Here is an 18,564-nt window from a genome sequence, read left to right as displayed (position 1 = left end):
TGAGTCGTCCATAAACCAATTAGTTACCAAGATAAATTCTGTGTACTTACTGTATTTCATGATTAAAGTGATTGTGCCTCTTATCATTGTGCACAAATTGGAAAAAGCCTATTAACATAAACATGTATAAGCTATTCCTTAATTGCACAGATACCCCCTATGAACCAAAGCATTACTGTAGTACACTTGACTTGCAGTGTAAATAGCTGTATTTCCATTTCTGTTGATTTAGACTCATCTGCATTTCATTTCAGTGTCACAGTTTTAATTTTATTCGAATGCTTTTGCTGAGAGAAATGAAGAATAATCGACGGTACCGGTGTATTTCTGTTGCGTGAATGCATATCTTCTGAAGGCACCAGTAGTGATCCTAGAAATTGTGTCCCATTTTTGTTGACATTTAGCAATACTGAGGTATCTGATATTTAAATGTGTCAATATCTCCCTGTCCTATTTTTCCCAGTACTTCAGTTCAAGCTGCATAAATTGGAGGTCATTCATGTAAAAAGGTCAAACTGTGCTTTATCTCTTTATTGTATCCAGTTAACAGTTGAATTCAGTTAAAGAATATTGTTTATCTACAAGATATTCATTAGTCTTTGCATCAGGTACAGCTATGAATGTACATTTCCATCAAAATCTCCAGAATTCCCCTTAAGTATGTATAAGAAAGGGGTTGTAACAGTTATAACTTTACATGAACGCTCATTTAAAAGAGTCTGCTGTTGGTTTAACTGTTATTTGAGGTAGATTCCAATGTTTATTTTCTTCTCTGGCAGTCTCCCCAGTCAGGTTGACATGAGGGGATTAGACCTACTTTGTCTTTGTAAAAAAGGAAATCAGAATGAAACCAAAAAAACAGCAGCGGCACACATGATAATATCTGGTGCCAGTTTGCCATGCCGGCCTGATCCTCTGTGTGTGTGTGTGTGCTGTGAAAACAATCGGCATTGTGGGTGTTTTGTCCCACCCACCAGGCGAAACCTGGAGCCCCACGGAAGCGATGGGAGTGGGGAAAGTTCACACGTGCACAAATCCTAAGCCGCGCACTCACACGTACGCATGCATACGCTTATACACGTGGAGTGTGTACACGCTCAGAGCTCAGCAACGTCTGCCCGAATACTTCGCATATATGTGCACACATACAGAGTACATACACTGTCATGCGCTGAGCTGTGAAAATCTTGATAAGTGAATGATGGCGTGAAGAGCATCACGTCTCTCTCTCACTCTGTCTGTCTCCTCTGCTGAGCCTCCTCTCTGTCCTTGGTCCACTCCACCACCACCACCACCTCCTCTCTTGTTCCCCTCGTCATTTCACCTCCCTCATCTCCACCCTTTTCTGTCCTCTCCTTCTTTATCTCCTGGTATTCTGCTCCTCCACTTGTCCCCGCAGAGTGCACCTGAGTGACCCTGTTATGTTGGCAGCTGGGAGGCAGATAGCCAGCACACCCACCGGCCTCGGTATCGCCCTCTTATCTGCCTCGGTAGACCAAATAGCCCTCACAGTGTACCAGCAGACACAGTGAGATAGTAGGTTGCATTCACACGAACGCACACATAAACAACACACAAACACAGCAGATAATTACATCACCCATCACTGCTATCTCCCATCATATTCAACTTCTGTATCCCTGTGCCATCACTCTCTTTACTTTGTGGCGTATCTGTGTCTTAGCAGTGTCATGTTCCCGTCTTAGATTAGTTGATGAAGCTTTAGATCAGAAGAAGCAGATGGATTTTTGTTCCCTGTTTTACCTGCACTGTAATGCTGTGTTGTGTTGGGCCTGTCCTGTCATTTTACACTTATTTGCAATAACCGTTATAATACACTAGGTGTCAGTGTACGGCCATAGTGAAACATTCTTGGACGTCACTTTATTCAACGCTTGGAAACTGGTGTTGATGGATTTACAGTGAAGAATCTCCCAAAACACTTGTTGCTGCAGCGGTTTGTCTTGTCTTCAAGAGCTGGATTTGTGACTGAAAGGTCATTAGTTCAAATTATCTCACAGGCAGCATCTTGGAAATCTAGAAACATCCTTTTGCTGTGTTTTAACAAAACTCTTAATGTTACAGTTCATACAGGACTAGGTGCATAAGCTTTTTTTTGCAAGACTTAACTGACTACCTCTGAATTATCTTAAAACCTGAAGCACCTTTTCCTCTGATTAGTTAAAATCTCTGTAAATTAGCTTGCTCATGTCCTAAAACATCTCATCCAAGGATCTAGTGGGAACATAACTGTGTAGTGTAACAATGCAAGCGGGAAAACTATATTTATATTGCACTTTTTAAAACAGAAGTTACAAATTATGGGAAGAAGAATACAAAAACCAAGATGGAAGAGACAGAGAAGACAATATATCAAACAAGGATAAATGAGTGTAAGAGTGAAGGTTGTTTGTACCGTTGAAAATCGTAGAGAAGAAATCACATGTAAACTTTAAAAGTCTCCTCATTGAAGGTATTTCTGTGACGCTTAACATGTCAGTAATCCAGTCAGGGGCATAGTTACCTGCAAACAATTTTCAAGCTCACTATTAACAACACTCATGGTGCTAAAAAAAAAAACCTGCTGAAACTGTCATGTCATGTGAAAGCAGACTTTGCACAATATGTGTATCCATAGCAGATACTGTATGTATAATAATCCACATACTTGCCCAGATAGTTAAATGATGTAGCCTTCTTCATTGCCATTTAATCAATGTATGACTAGAGTTACACCTGATCACTCAACATGATGTATGATGTACCTTTTTAATTATTCTCTTTGAGTATTGAAAGATATTTTTTTCCAAGCCTCATTTTCTTTTTATGCTAAACACAGCACATCTTCCAAATAACCCTGGGCTTAAATATCATGAATCGGTTGCTTCCAAAAATATCGTACAGATCCATTTGAGCTGTTGTTATTGTGCGGCTTTGGCACATTTAGGACAAGGCCTGGAGGCGTACAAATGTGTCCAATCTGCCTTGATGTACCTATTACCTCTTTTGAGTTTCTCTCTCACTGTCTGTCTGTGATTGAAACCTGAGAAGGACTTTGTTTCAGGCCAAGTGTTGGCTTGATGTGGGGAGAAAAAAAAAAAAAGCAACCAAGCCTTCAATCAGAAAGAACGCAGACCTCTGCAAACACTCCAAGTAACTTCTTGGCACTGATGCAGAACTATTCAATTAAATCTCATAATATACACACACTGAACCGTCCTCGGAGGTGTGTTTCTTCTTCTGAGCGAGCCTCAACTCACACTCTGCCACTCTCTCTCTCCCTCTTTCTCCCCCGAGGTGTTTGCATAGGGAAATGGTCCGTGAAATGGGTTTGATGGAATCAAACTCCATATTAAGACAAATACATATTTCATAGCAGTTGATGGACTGATTGATGGGGCTGTGTCTTCATTTCCTCTGCGTGTCACCGCCGAAGAAGATCTTTATCAGAAACACTAATATGAAGGATCATGGCTTGGCTTGTTTCAGAGAGGGGTGAGGAGTTGATGTGTTCACTTGTGTTTTTTTTTTTTCTGTGTGAGAAATGTGTTTGTGTGCTCCTGCCGCACCTGCTCTCTCGATAGTGCCCACAAGGGGGCACCAAACTGCTACATGTTGCCACTCTGCATCTGTCCTAACCATTCCCTCTGCTGTGGACAGCGACAAACACTTTAAAAAAAAAAAAAACTCACTGAAGGATGACCAGAAATGCTGCAGCAACAGTGTCCTGGATCCACAGCCAGTTGATGTGCCGAGAGCGGAAGGTGGTTCACATTTTTATCAATGCAACTGTTGTTTTAGCATAATAAGGCTGGCTGACAAACTACCCCTGACCCACCCCAACTAGTCCACTAGCATCCACCTTTCATTAACCTCAAAACCCAAATCCATCCAACTGGACCAGTGATGGCAACTCGCTGCCGACGCTGGCGGTCACACCCCTCTGCACAGCCATAATGGGCCGTGGCACAATTGGGGGCCACGTAACCGACAACATTCCGGGTCCGTCCAAGAGGCCGTTTGCCCGCAGGTTACCAGCAACACCGCTTGTCCCTGTTTGTCTGCACTCACTAAAAGGAAAGAATGTTTTCCCCCACAACATGGCTGTGTGGGGATTAAGGCCCATTCTGAGTGGCCCCGGGTCGTGCAGCAGATGTTAGCCAGGATAGCGCTCGTTGCCGTGCCGACAGTGAGCCGGCGGGATCGGCCCGCCCAGACGACGTTAAGCCTATGTACATGTATGGGACAGGAGAGGGGGTGAGTGAGGGGGTCTGTCTCACATTAAAGAGAATGGCGGTGGGAAATTTGTCACAGCGGTCACGCACTAATTCATCAACACTGTCTCAAATCGTCATCACACACACACACACATAGAAAGCTCACATGGCTTAGATTGAGATGGTCTGACATCAGGGCAGGACGTATGTAAGAGTATCCGCTGGCTTGGTGAACAATATTGGTTTATTAATTTCTGATCAGTGTCATTCATTGACAGATTCAGACATGTAAACTGTGTTGGGTACATGCGCGCTGTAAAAACATTTCCTCGTGTGATCGGATCAGCTTCATTGCGGTCTGCGATGCGTGACATTTACAAAAAAGCACATATAGGCTTTAAACCAACAGTACCTTATAGTTGCGCATCATCTGTCAAAATCACTTCCCCCTATGTGAGCAATAGCTTTTTACTCTCCCAGAAGATGTTTTAGTGTGATGTGTTGTTTTAACTGCTAAGCTCTCAAATGCTTGTCACACGGTGCCTCTAATGAAGACGACTAAATGTACAGATGAAATTATGGGTGAAAAAACAAAACTGTGAAATGTGAAATTGCCTGTTTGGACAGTTCTGCTGTATTTTAAGTAGTGGCTTATAGTTTTTAAAAATGTATACAGTCAACAGACTTGATGATGACGTGATGTATAGTGAAAGTGAAATGGGCAGCATTATAAGAAACAATTGTAAGAAATCTGACTGTCACATCAACTAGACAGGAGATGTAACAAAATATTCTTCTCAGACTTGAGATTAATTATGTATGATTGACACTGTGTTACTACAGATATGCAATGATGGGTGACAATGTCTAAAAACAAAGGATGAGAGATGGGCTGGACAAAATCTTAAATAGGTCAGTTTTAAATTGTGATTTATAGCCACTGTTTTGCAGTTTTTCTTATTTCCTGCAGTCAACAGTAACCATTTACCTAAACGCTCTGAACTAAGTTTGAATTGTAGGCGTGGGGTAAGGTTTTTGTGGCCATTTGATGTGAAAGATGAGCTTGTTCTCTTTAAGTCAGACAGGTCTAACTGCAGGGTGAATGTGTTTAACATGGGGCCCAGTGGAGGCCCCTGTGGTACTCGTAACCGTCAGGCTCAATGGAAAGAGGATACAGGGTCTGACAAGACATGACTTGACCCAGCGGTACAGGCAGAGGCCCGCTATTGTCCTGAATGAACAGCAGAAATCAGTTTTGTAGAATTTCCCCTTCTCTGTATGTCTGTGTGTGTGTGTGTGTGTGTGTGTGTGTGTGTGTGTGAGAGAGAGAGTCTTTTTTATGTGTGTGTCTGTCAAAGTGAAGTGAACATGGAACTTCTAAGGGGCAAACGGAGCACAACACTGACATAAGCAGTACGTCAGTGGACATTTGTGTGTGTGTGTGTGTGTCATGGGGTGCAGACCATATGACTGTTCTCTCTAAGGAAGAGTGTTGGGCAGAGCTGGACTGTTTTCACGCATGGCTGAGTGTTTGGGCTTTTTGACAGATGGAGAATAGCCAAATGTGTGTGTTTGTTTCTGTGCACAATTGTTTTAGTTTGTGCTTCTATTCTGCTGATTTCAAACCTCAGCACCAGCTTGACTGACCCCTTTACTGCGGGCGACAAATAACCAGACTCCATCATGATAGGAAGAACTTTCTACCTTCTGACACTGTAGAGATTCAGAGGCCAAACTTTACTTATGTTTTATTGCTTATTATGTCAACTCTTCAGAAGTTGGCAATCATTCTTGTTTTCTTTTTACAGTGTGTGTAGTGTTTTGAAGATACCTGTTAAGGCATTTGGTTTATGGAGAGAGGTGTGAACAAAGAGGAAATCAAATAGAAATTATTCTGTTTGAGTTGTTACAACAACCCACATGTCTATCACAGTCCTGTATCTTGGCAGTGACTTCAAGGAAGACATCAAACCATGATTGCTGGCTTATTGTGGAGAAACTATGTAAAAGTATGCCACCAAAATCCTTACAAATCAAATATATGAAATCTGACAAAACACATCAGATCAAGGCCGGATCTTATGCACAATGTTAAGAGCATATGCTACCGACACTACTATAATTGTCGGTCAAGCCAAATGATCAAATTTTTTTTTTACAAAATTGAAAAAAACTTTGATAACTTACCCATAGACGTTTTTAGACGACCAACACAATACACTGTGGGTAAACAGAATTTCATTTGTGGTGCTCAAAGCACGTCTTTCCAGTTACTCTGGATAATAACTGTTTTCATTGGAACTACTTTTTCTCACAGAAACGGAGAACATTAAACAGCTTTCATTGGCTCTAACCCAGCTAACTGGCTTTCTAGCTAACGAGTGAAATCCAAAATTTGTTCCTAAACAGCAGCAAGAACAGATTTGTCCATCTTGTTTAAAAAAAACTTTAAACTTCTGGTTTTGTTGTCCCATTTTGTATAAAGTGATCATACACTGTCCAAAATAGTAAACATGAATGCTCTATGCTCATTTTACACATTTTGGGAGTTGATTTATAGGTATTCGGGTCTTCAAAATCCAAGTACTAGTAACCTGCACCTTAAAGTGACTTCTTTATCCAGACAGAATGAGTGTAAGAGGAGGATTGGCTGGCACCAAGATGTTTAGTCAATAAGTCAATCAACAGAAAATAAATGTGAGAAGCGATTAGTTGTCATTTATCAAGTAAAACAATACATTTCCTTCCAAGGATTTGCATGTTTTTCTTCTTCTAATACCATTGTCAAAGTACCTTATGATGTTTGACTGTTGGTCAGACAAAGAAAACGATTTTAAAGTAGTTTCTGGTAATTTTAGATGAGGATTTGATTATGGCAATTGATTAATGAAAATCATTGTTAGCTGCTGTTGTACAAAAAGCAATCTAAACCTCACTGCCTTGACTAAAGACCAAAATATGTCTTTGACCCTACAGTGATGAAGTATGATAGACAACTGCCAGGTAAAGGAAATGAGAGCTGATAGTAGACGATGGAAAGGATTTTTATTTCTACTTCTAGACAGGAGCGCACTGCACCAGGGGGAGAGGGGAGATATGACACTGAGGTCACAGCAAAGAGAACAAACCTCTTGGTCCAAGTGCCATCGACGTCCAAACACTCTGTGCCATGTCAACCTGTCAGGGAGAGAGAGAGACAGAGGGAGGCACTGCCCGCTGAGAGGTGTCCGAGGTGTCATGGCCTCGTCTGGGAGGTGACAGACAGCATGTGTGTGAGTGTGTGACGGGGAAATAAGACCGCTGAGAAGTCTAGGGGACCTTCATCGTGACCTTTCTTTTTGTCAGGGTCCATCTCGCTCTGTGCATCTGACAACAACTTTAAAAGACCTCGTCTTCCTGAGTCCTTGACAGGTGTGTTTGTGTGTGTGTGTGTGTGCATATTTGGTGGCGTACACCAGTAGTGAAAAGCTTGAACTGAGCTGTATGTTTCTGTGTGTGTGTGTGTGTGTGTGTGTGTGTGTGTGTGTGTGTGTGTGTGTGTGTGTGTGTGTGTGTACAGGACATTTCTGTCCTAGAATGTAAATTCTCTAGAAATGCAGACACATAATCCACCATAAAAGTAAACCGTAATTTCTGATAACAAGGCAGTCTGAGTCATGAGGTAATATAATAAAAAAGCCTTTAATATTACATGGCTGACGGCAGCATGTTTAAAGGAAAGAAGCCTTCATCAGGGTGTTGATGAAGCCTGAGTACTTTGGATTTTATTTTTCCTCTTGTTTTCAGTCATCGTGGCGCTTGACTCCAAAGAGCACCTTTGTCCTCTGAGTGAAAGTGTTTGTTTTGTTCACTAAGCAAGGACGTACTCCAGATTTACGCACGATAAGAAGTCATTCCTGATAGTTAAACTACAAATTTGTATCAATTTATCCTGAACTAAAGGTCAGGATTTTCACTGATTTATGGCGGTCACCACTATTGCAAAGACCCAGACTCAGTCTCCAGCCGTAGTGCTTCCAGCTTGGCTGGCGCTCCACTGAACACAATCAGTGTTCACTGCTGGGAACCCGGTGAGGGATCATGCCTCAGTGTCTTAGTAGTGCCTACCGGTTAAACCGTTACTTTAAATGTTGGTTTGAATGTTCATTTCAGCCAATTTGGGGTATAAAATTGTACTTTTGTTGGTACAAACTGTAGGTTTACAAAATTGACTAGCAAGAAATGGTACCACAAGCTACCTGTATAGGGCACTGTGATAATTCTCATGGGTACAATTCTGCTCTCTTTTTTACTAAGAGAGTGTGCATTTCTTTTTGGACTTTATTTCCTTAAAGAAAATGATAAAAGATATTAAGAAAAAGGTAAAAGTTTAAAAAATAGATGGATACCTTTTGAGCTTCAGTCATATCTGCATGTATGGGTGTACTGTATATAGTCAGCATATGTAAGCATTTGTTTATGAACATGGACGTGTATTTGTGTGTGTGTGTTGGTATTTGTCAGTTTAGCCATATAGTTTTGTGTTGTGCATGTATCTGTGCACAAATATTTCATCATGTCTCTGTGTGGGTCTGTGTGTGTGTGTGTGTGTGTGTGTTTAGTGTTTGTACTAGTGTTTGTGGTCAGGAGGTGAGGGGCAAACAACAGGCCACCAAACGGCTTTAAAAGAAGAAAATCCAACAACATAAACAAAACCACGGACAGTGTGACACGCGTCACCTTCGCTGTGACAGGGGACAGACACCGGAGAGGCACATAGTCCCTGAGAATCTCTTTGAAGTCAGCCAGCAATTGTGCTGCCGGTTTGGAAGTATTGCCTTTCCTGCCCTTGGGCGTTGCTGTAGGGCAGATGCACTCGGCTTTTAGTGAAACACTTGCCAGGATTAGGCCTATTAGCTGAACAGGAGGGAAAGACAACCATCGCTTGTTTAGTGGAATCCTGTCTGAATGCGGAAATGTAGTCTTCATTTAATGGGTCTGATTGTGAAGGCATCGAGCCAGAGGTCTGCCTTTCTCTTGCTGTCTATTCCAACTTTTTTTTTTGCCTAATCAAGACCTGATTGCACATTCTCCACCAAATATCTCTTTTTCTCCGTCCTTCTCTGTGTCTCTGTCTCAGTCATTACTGGTGCTGTGTTTGTATTTCTGCTCCAGGCGTTGGGTAAATACCTCTGCTGGAGTAGGTTTTCCCCCCATTTCCCACCTTCCTCCCTCCATTACCTCCTCTAATGACGTTTACACATCTGCTTAGAAGAGCCTCCACTCATCTCTCCGTTTCCCTGCGTCCCTCTTTCTCTCCCTCATTTTCTTGCACACACAAGCACACGGACACTGAGACTTGCAAGACAGTATTTGAAATTCTCCATTACTTGGCTACTGACTTTTATCCTAATTTCAATTAATTAGTACAATTCAGGAACACATAACGTACAAATTCCTTCACTAATATATCAACAAAAAACAACACTAGAAGTGTGTGGAGGTGTATTTATTTACAGAGACCATGCTTTCTGCCTGTATTTTCTTATTTTTTTAATATTTTGCTGTGTCTGGGTGTCAACCTTTGGGCAGTGGGTGTGTAGCCCCCAGCCAATAACAATTCGCAGGGTGTGAGGTCGGGACTCATAGCGTAGCGACCAGGTTCTCTCTGCTCTGCTCTGCTCTCTGTCTCTGTGTCATGGATGTATAAAGAGCTGCAGGTCTGTGTGTCTGTTTGACAGGACAAAGCTCTGCATTCACACAAAATCTGGCGATGCTGGTTCCAATATTAGATGTCTGCCACTTTTAAGAATTGTTTCAAATAATGCAAATATCATAGTATTAATTTACTAATTTCATTAGCTGGAAAAATACACACATCACAGCAGAATTAGTCAGTTTAATGATTAGTTGATCCACAAATTAATCTGCAACTATTTTGATAATTGATTCATTGTTTTAGTCATTTTTAAAGCAAAAATGCCCGACTTTCTTCTATCTTTAGCTTCTCAGATGTGAACACTTCCTGCTTTTCTTTGTCATAAATGATAGTAAACTGTATATCTTTTGGACTGGTGGGTAAATAAAATGAAATAAAATACACAATTTGAAGATGCCACCTTAGGGTCTAAGAAGAATTTATGAAGTGCTTTCTTCACAATTTCCTGACATTTTAAACAATTAATTGATTAATTCATAAAAAAAAAAGGTGCAGATCAGTGGATAATGAAAATAATTGTTAGTTACAGCCCCACAGGTTGGTTTGTCCTGGAAAAGCAGCTATTGTATATAGCAATAGTCATGATCCTCACTCTCAGTGTTTCCTTGTCTGATCACATGTATATACTGCAGCCATTAAGAATTTTTAAACAAGTGTTGAAGTTTTTATTTTGCTTTTCTTTTTTTGTGAGTTTCATTATGAGGGAAAAAAGTCTCTCTTGCTCTTTTTCTCTGGACACCTGAACTTTTCAACTCTTTACCTCCACATGCCCTCCAAACCTGGAACGGTACTTCAACTGATCTACTGGTTTCTTTTGCACACATATACATTTGCATGCAAAAGTGCACGCACACACACACACACACACACACACACACTCTAAGACGCACACAGACACACATACTCACATCACTCCACAATGAGACTTGCCCAGCGGTCATGTCACTCCGGCTTCATTTTCCTGCTGATTGACATGTCCTGTAAAACACACAGACACACACACATATGCACATGCATACAGAGTGACTGTACCTGTCACCTCTCTTGAATAGTATTACCTTTACCTCATTTTGTTCTGCCTGTCCATCACCTCTATTCTTCCCCCGCCAACAGCTGAATGGGCTCCTGTGGGACTCTGTTAAGTGTGTGTGTATGTGTGTGTGTGTGTGTGAGAGAGAATGTGTGAATGAAAGGTTTTCGGCCTGCTGCCTGGCGCCACTTTGCCCACCCGCGACTCTTCTCCACCAAACCCTCTGTCTTGTAATAGGACAGTTCAGTTGAGACGATACACTGTACTTGCCTGTGGTTTTGTGTGTGTGTGTGTGTGTGTGTGTGTGCGTGCATGTGTAAGTGTATACACTGCCGCCAGGCCTCACAGCACTTCCACTCTGAAGAACGGAGTCTTCACTTCGTCCCCTCTTTTTCTCTTCTCAGCGGGTCGAGTTCTGTGACGCCTTAGGTCCTCAACAAAACCACAGAAGTAGGAGAGACAGACAGACAGCGAGGGAGAAAACAGAATTTGACAAGAACATGACGAGAACTCTGAGGTCCCACTAGCGACCCCTAGAGGCTGCAGTGTTCATTACTTCTCACAGTATACCACCGAACAATTTAGTGACAGTTTTGCTATTCTTAGAGCCTCACCAGTACAAGGGCTACAGGTATATTGCTGTTTTCCTAAGGCGGTGCTAATAGAAAAGCATATGATCATTAAAGATTTAATAGCAATGTGCCATATTTGATTATGAAATACCTGTGCACCTGTTGACCCAATTCAAATGGGTCTGGTATTGTGCCCATTGATGGTCATTTCTTGTGTTTGGAGAATTAGTTCACTAATTAGAGGGTAGTTGGCAGTTACACAGCTAGCAGGCTGCCTAGCTACATTCATGAAAAATAACGAGTGAAAAATTTGGACAAGCGTCAGTGAGATCGTCGCGGTAACTCCACGTAGAAAAATAACAACTGTGAGATCATCGACATGTTTTTTTTTTTTTTATCAATATGGAAAACACAATGCCAGGCTGAATGAGTGAGGAGAAATTATCATTAAGTCTGATTATTAGGCTACTGAAGTACAGTATCCAAGTGGAGAATAATATGTTCAGTAAGTTATTGCAAGCTTTTGATGTTTCACGTGAAGGGGGGGTCAAAACTTGAAGATTCATTTTTTGAGGACCATGAATGTCAAAGCAACCTTTTGCTGGCCATTAGCCTTTAACAAACCTTTTCTTGATCAAGGGGATATTGACTCCTAACTCATAAGGAACAATTTGCTAGGAGAATGCAACCAGGTAAATTTTGCTACAGCTGGTAGTGTAGTAAAAAAATGTGAGTAAGTGACAATAGGTGATCATAAATAACCTCCAGTATCAAAAATCTAATGTGTTTTCTGAAAATTTGCACGCTAGTCATACTCATTTCTTTCTTCGTACTTGTCTCGTTTAAGTCTCATTAAATGAAGAACAATGTTAAAATCATAAAGCAGCTCACTGACTAAACTTTTTATCAGAATTTTAAATAAGAATCATTTCAGATTCTTTCGCTAACACCAACCATTGAATGAAATATTCCTCAGCCTGCATCCCTCAATCTGTCCTCTCCTGCACCTACTGCCTCATGTGAATGAAGCAAACATATTTGGTTTTCAGTGTATTAGAGGTGAATCTGAATGTTTCCGTGTGTTTATGTCAGTTTGTACGACGAGTCTCCTCTCCACCACACACCCACCTTATCTGTTCTGTCAGCGGTCACAACCCCCCAATGATATTTTCCTCCTGTTACGTTAGACTCATTTCAGAGCTTTGATTCTTTGTTTTATCTGTTTTTTTCACTTCTCATTTTCTCACTCTTTCTTCAGAGGCATGTCTTTTGTTTCCAGATTTTGTCCACCTTTCATTGCTCTGATATGACACTAGAAGCTAGAGGACTTCTCCCTCAAGGATACAGATAAGCGCTTGTGTGAGTCTGTGTGTGCACGGTTTCATATGTATGTAAATGTGTGCATGTGTACATTTCCTCAGGTATCACGAGGTTAAAAGATAGGAGAGTCTGCACCATACTGTATATGCATTTCCATGCATACGTACGTGCTTGTGTGCGCCGTATGAGTTCACATATCAGGAGTTTGAGAGATTGGACAGTGTGCGGGATGTAGGACTGACTTGAGTGCCTGAGCGTGTTTACTGAATCTGTTCGTGCAGTCTGTGATTGAGACTTGGCAGGAACTCTGAGGCACCTCAGATTGGAAAATATGCACTCATACACTCACAATTACACACTGTTACCCTACCTATCTCTGCGTGGATGTACCTCCCTGTCGCTCTTTGTATGTTCTTCATGTTCACCAAGTTTCTCTTCCAAGAGCCAAAACAAGACCAAGCTATGAGAGTGTGTGAGAGATAAAGTTTGTGGGGGGAAAAAAGTCAGAAAATTTGAAACACTGTACTTTGAGAGAGATGAGACAATAAAGAGTAAAGTAAAAACTGCAAGAGAGAAAAAGACAAACTGTCCTTTTGAGAGAGACGCAACAAAGAATGAAGAGAGTAAAAATTGCCAGAAACAGAGAGTGAAAGCTTGCAGACAGGGTCAGAAAACTTAATGCATTTCTAATAGGGGCTACCTGAGAAAAACATGAGAGACAAGAAAGAGGGGGGGGGGGAATAAAAGGCAAGGGACAAGTAGGCAGAGGGATGATAAGTGAAGGTACATGAGGGAAATAAAAGAGAGAAAAGGGAAAGGGAAGGAAAAACTGACAGACAAACTTACACAAAGCCAAGTAGGTGAGGAGAGAATTGTGGTGTGTGTGTGTGTGTGTGTGTGATGTGTAATGACAGTTTGTGTGTGTATGTGTGTATGTGCGTGTATTTGGGGCGGGGGAACAAGGCGAGGCTGTGATGGCCTTGTGTCAGTCACCCTATGGCAGCTCTTTAACCCTGTAATTTACCACATCACTCTTCTCACAGTGATGGGACCACTGCGCCAGCTGACAGCACTGCCTCTGGCGTGTGTGTGTGTGTGTGTGTGTGTGTGTGTGAGAGAGAGAGAGAGAGAGAGAGATGAAGGGAGAGAGATCACACCTGTGAGAAAGGATTCTTGAGATGTCAAAAAAATGTCTGTGAGCCTGCCTTCATTTCAGGCCTGTCTCTCTCTCTCTCTTGTTGCAGTGAAGCTCCAGATCTGAACCAAGGCCTTAACAGACCCTGAGGTATAATCGCCAAATGTGAACTAATTTGTTTATAGCCTCATATCTATTGCAACATAAATATCACTGCTGTAAGTACCCCAAGATGCGTATCTTAGAAATCTGCTGTCTTAGTTTCCACTGATCGGTGGTGCTTGACACCTCAGTACCCTCTTGGCATGTGAGAAGTGATGTGAAATCAAGAAAGAGAATATGACTATAAATTTTAATGATTTGAAGAACATTTTTATGTGTCATCTTAATCTACATTTCGACTCTTTTTAAAGCCCCCTCTTCTACTAATGCACATCAAGACTCCACAATAAGTCAACTTAACATTTGCATTTGTGTAAACCATGTCTGTGTGGTTCCAATGAGGTATCAGGAGAGTAAAAAAATGTCTGAGTTCATCCGTTCATAAGCTTGTCTTTGTTTGGCTGCTGATTTGTCCCTTTTGCCATATCATACATCATACCATCATCACCACATCAAATCTCTCAGATAATCTGTTCGGTTACTCCATCATTTTTATGACCCCGGTTAAATCAAAGACACTCACTGTGCAACCAAATAAATTCAGGTGACAGATCATAACTTTATTGTAAAAGTAAATATATACATATTTTGAAGCCCATGTGGATTCAGATACACAGTAAATATTTTAATTGATTTAACAACTTTAGGTGGTGTTATTGTACTATATATAGGCAAGAGAACAGGGTATGTGATTCCTCCACCAGAGACAGGATGTGGAGGAACAGCTCGTTAGAAAGGCTGTCAGTCAGATTCAAACGATCGGCATCTTTAGTCTTTTTGTGCCGTGTATTCACCTGAATACCCGCTGTAGCCGGACACGTTCTGTCCATGTATACACTCAGAGCACATATAGAACAAAAGCTCAGTGTTAGATTCTGTTAGCTTAAATACGTAAATGTCTATTTGATTTCTGGCTGTTGAGAGCAAGAAAGAGTGAGAGATGTGACAGGACTGCAATCCAGATATCTTTAGAAAGGCTTCCATTGTTTCTCTCTTACTCTTTCACTCTGCGAGAACCAGTCTCAAATAAATATTTACTTTAAGTTCTGACTCTGAGTGCTCTTCCTCACACACACACATATCCAAGTGCACTCATACAAAGACACTTTCTGTTGCTCTTGTTCCTCTTTGCACACACACACACACACACACACACACACAGTAACCACCCAGAGGGGACAGTGAAAGGAGCAGAGAAAGAGACGCAGAGAGCAGACAAGGTCGTAGTTCCTGTGGACTGTCTTTGAAAGAGGAGTCGTATGTTTTCCCTCCCCTCCTTTGATGTTAAAGCAGCCTCTTTACTTGTGTAAAGACAGGGTACAATAACCTAGACCCCCCCCTCCCCCAACCCTTCACCCCTCATCCAAGCTCTCTGTACACTGGCTGTACACCCCCACAAAGCTCTGCAGGGGCACAGGTAACCCACAGCAACCCCAGCCAGAAATCAGAATGAGTGTGGCAGCTGTCCAGGACCTGTGCAGCATGCTGTGAGTGTGTGTGTGTGTGTGTGTGTGTGTGTGTGTGTGTGTGTGTGTGTGTGTGTGTGTATATGTGTGTGTGTGCCTGAGTGTGTATACTGTAAGTCCATTTATGCCAGTGTGAGTGCAATCACTGTGCCAGTCTTACAGCTTTTTACAAAAAACATTTTAAAAATGATACGCATTTTAAAAAAAACATCATTTGTCTCTAACATTTTATTTATCGATATTTCAAAATATTTTTTCACAAGAGCATTTTTCTTTAGATTACTGCTTTCTGCTTTCATATGATCTTTGAGACTTGTTTACAATTATCTCAGTCTCTGTGGGTAGTAAAGTGTGCAAACTTGCATAATTCTGACATTGTCTGTGTGTCCATGCGTGCATGTGCTGGCATATGTAGAGAAATTGGTTAGAATATAAAAAGCAAATGGTTGAGGTAATAATCATCCTTGTGTGGGTGTGACAGCAGCTATTGCAGGTTTGAGAGATGGAGGAGAATATAACTGAGGTCTCTGTTTAAGTGTGTATGTGTCAGTTAAAGGCAAGGCACAGACATTTGTATTAACTGTACATAGCACATTTCATAATAAGTAAAATCAATGTACATATAATAACATTAGAAAAGAAGAAGTGGGCGCCCCGGTGGCCTGCTTGTTAAGATGTGTATCACATGCTTAACATCTGGGGTTTGATTCTGGCTGCAGACTTTGTTGATTATTATACCCTGTATAAATAACGGCAAAAAATAATTTAAAAAAATCAGAAAGAAAAGAAGATGAAATCAAAAATGCACCCAAAAAAAGGGACATTGACACACTCTGCATCCACACAGACAAAACAACAAACGCAGATATACACACACGTATAGTAAAATAAAAAACTTTTCAGTTTTCTTTTGAATACTTGGGCTTGACACAGTTGTGACAGAGAACGGGACCAAAGTAACTACAGTAAAAGCACGTTCACCAGATCTGAAACTTGTTCTGGGCACTATTTTAAAAATTTTTTAAAAAAAACCATCACCTGATGACATGAGAGGTCTGATTGGATTGTCAGTGAGCAGGTCTTCAAAGCAACTGTTAAGTGCTTTGAAGACTATAAATAGAGTTTTGAAGCTGATCATAGTGCACTCTGAGCCAGCCAGGTTGATTTTAAATATTTGAGTGATATGTTTGGCTTTGTGTGTGTGCATAGGTGCCATGTAAAGAGAGCAGAGTGGTGAGTTGTTAGACAAACATGCTGATGTGTATGATGTGACGGCATAGAAGAACGGCACCCAGTGTAAATGGACTCCTCTTCAGTAACCGTTTACCTTAGTACACACCAAGAACACCTCGCCCTGACCAAACTCTCTCTGTCCTTTGTGAGTCTCTCTCTCTCTCTCTCTCTCTCTCTCTCTGTATTGCCTGTCTGGATACATATGTGGCCACAGGGCTCATGGACACACATATCAGTTCTTATCCAACACATACTCACCCATTTGCTCTCTCATTTTCTATATCTCTGTCAGCCCCCTTGTTTCTTCTATTCTGCCGTAAACTCCCTGAGACCCCGACAGCTTCTCAGAACAAGGTCTCAAGAACTTTTAGGCGAGCCAGACTGGCAATAACTAAATGAAAGCTGGCTGAAATGAGGTTTTCCCTCCAAAAGGGCTGACTTCCTCTAAAAAAGCTGGTTAGGAGAGGATGAAAGAATCCTCTTATGTCAGTAAACTCGTTACGCCGTCGCTGCCATGCCATGCTAGCCCCAGCGTTTCCATGGCACCCTGTGTTATCTGTGTGTATTTTTGTTGGGACTTGTAGTTTTGGGGGTTGAGTGGCAAAATGAGATTTTTTTTTTCCCCCCCCCACACCAGGAGGAGCAAGAGGGGAAAGATAAGAGAGAGTCCCCTCTCAGCGTTAACGAGAGAAAATAAGAGAGAGAGAGGCTGGAGAGACGGAGAGCATTAGCTGCACAGATAGAGAAATGAATGGCCGACACAGCAATACTGCTACACCTTTGCTACTCTATAAAGAGTTTCTGCACTGGCCTGTGTTGAGCGTCCTCCCCTCACACACATTATGCTATGCTGATCTGAGTCCATCCCGTGTAGGATGTAATATACACTGTAATATAGAAGGTCTGTCACTCCATAACATTATCCAACATGGCAGAATTTATGCTTCAGACAGTGAAGAACATTGTATTCTTTGGGGGAAATATACTTCTTTTCTGCTTGCCCTGAATGAGACAAACTCACAGATGCTTTATTTATGTCTCATACAGTTTAAAGATACGTTGAAGGCATCATTTTGATTAAATATATGGGATGTAAGCCAGACGAGGCTAATATCCATCGTCAACATAACTGCAGATTGCATGTAGGGACTGGGTCGTAAAAAATGTGTTCTTTCTCTAGCAAATGATCACATAAATCCCCCCAAACCAAAATAAATCAAAAACTGTTTCTTAAAAACACTGAACTTTAGGAAAACTGGCTTTAACCAGCCCTTTTTTGAACCAAGTTTCCCCAATCAGTGGCACATTAACACAGGGAGAAGCACTGTTATCCATTGTCTTCCTCTTGCTGCTGCTACTCTCACACTTTGTGTCCCCCACGGCCTGATGGTATTGATTGGAGTTATACAGCCAAGGTAACCTTATTTTATCATTGTGTGTTTCAGTAAATGTAAATTCTTTTGTCTCTGCAGCTGTGACTGCCACTGCTGCTTTGTTATACCTGAAACTCACTTGATTTTTAATTTCTTTTATTGAGTTTTAAGTGCTAGGTTTTATTCAGTGATCTTCGTGTATTTATGTTTTATTTTTTTTAGTATATTATTTAATTGTTTTACATTTTGTGGTGGTTGTGAAGTTACTTGGTTACTGACTAGCTGATTCATACAGAGGTGGTGCTAACATTTAAAAGGTGGCTTTGTGCTTTGTAGTGTTAACGCCAACCTAACTGTA

The 18,564-nt window shown here is 41.3% G+C and overlaps 1 protein-coding gene across 5 annotated transcripts in view; it reads left to right on the top strand.

The window, feature by feature from the left end:
• wdpcp (WD repeat containing planar cell polarity effector) overlaps window positions 1-18,564 on the top strand; it is an 86,795-nt gene that overhangs the window by 5,283 nt on the left and 62,948 nt on the right. For 2 of the 5 annotated variants that reach the window (XM_067610735.1, XM_067610733.1), the window contains one exon: window positions 14,082-14,122. The exons of the other annotated variants lie outside the window; for them this stretch is intronic. The gene's annotated coding sequence lies outside the window, so the exon portion shown is untranslated. The remainder of the gene's footprint in view (window positions 1-14,081; window positions 14,123-18,564) is intronic. 5 annotated transcript variants of the gene reach the window in all.

This window comes from Thunnus thynnus, chromosome 14 (genome assembly GCF_963924715.1).
Source record: "Thunnus thynnus chromosome 14, fThuThy2.1, whole genome shotgun sequence".
NCBI classification, from domain to species: Eukaryota; Metazoa; Chordata; class Actinopteri; order Scombriformes; family Scombridae; genus Thunnus; species Thunnus thynnus.
Note: the sequence above shows the minus strand (reverse complement) of the source record. Positions and strands in the feature narration are given on the sequence as shown.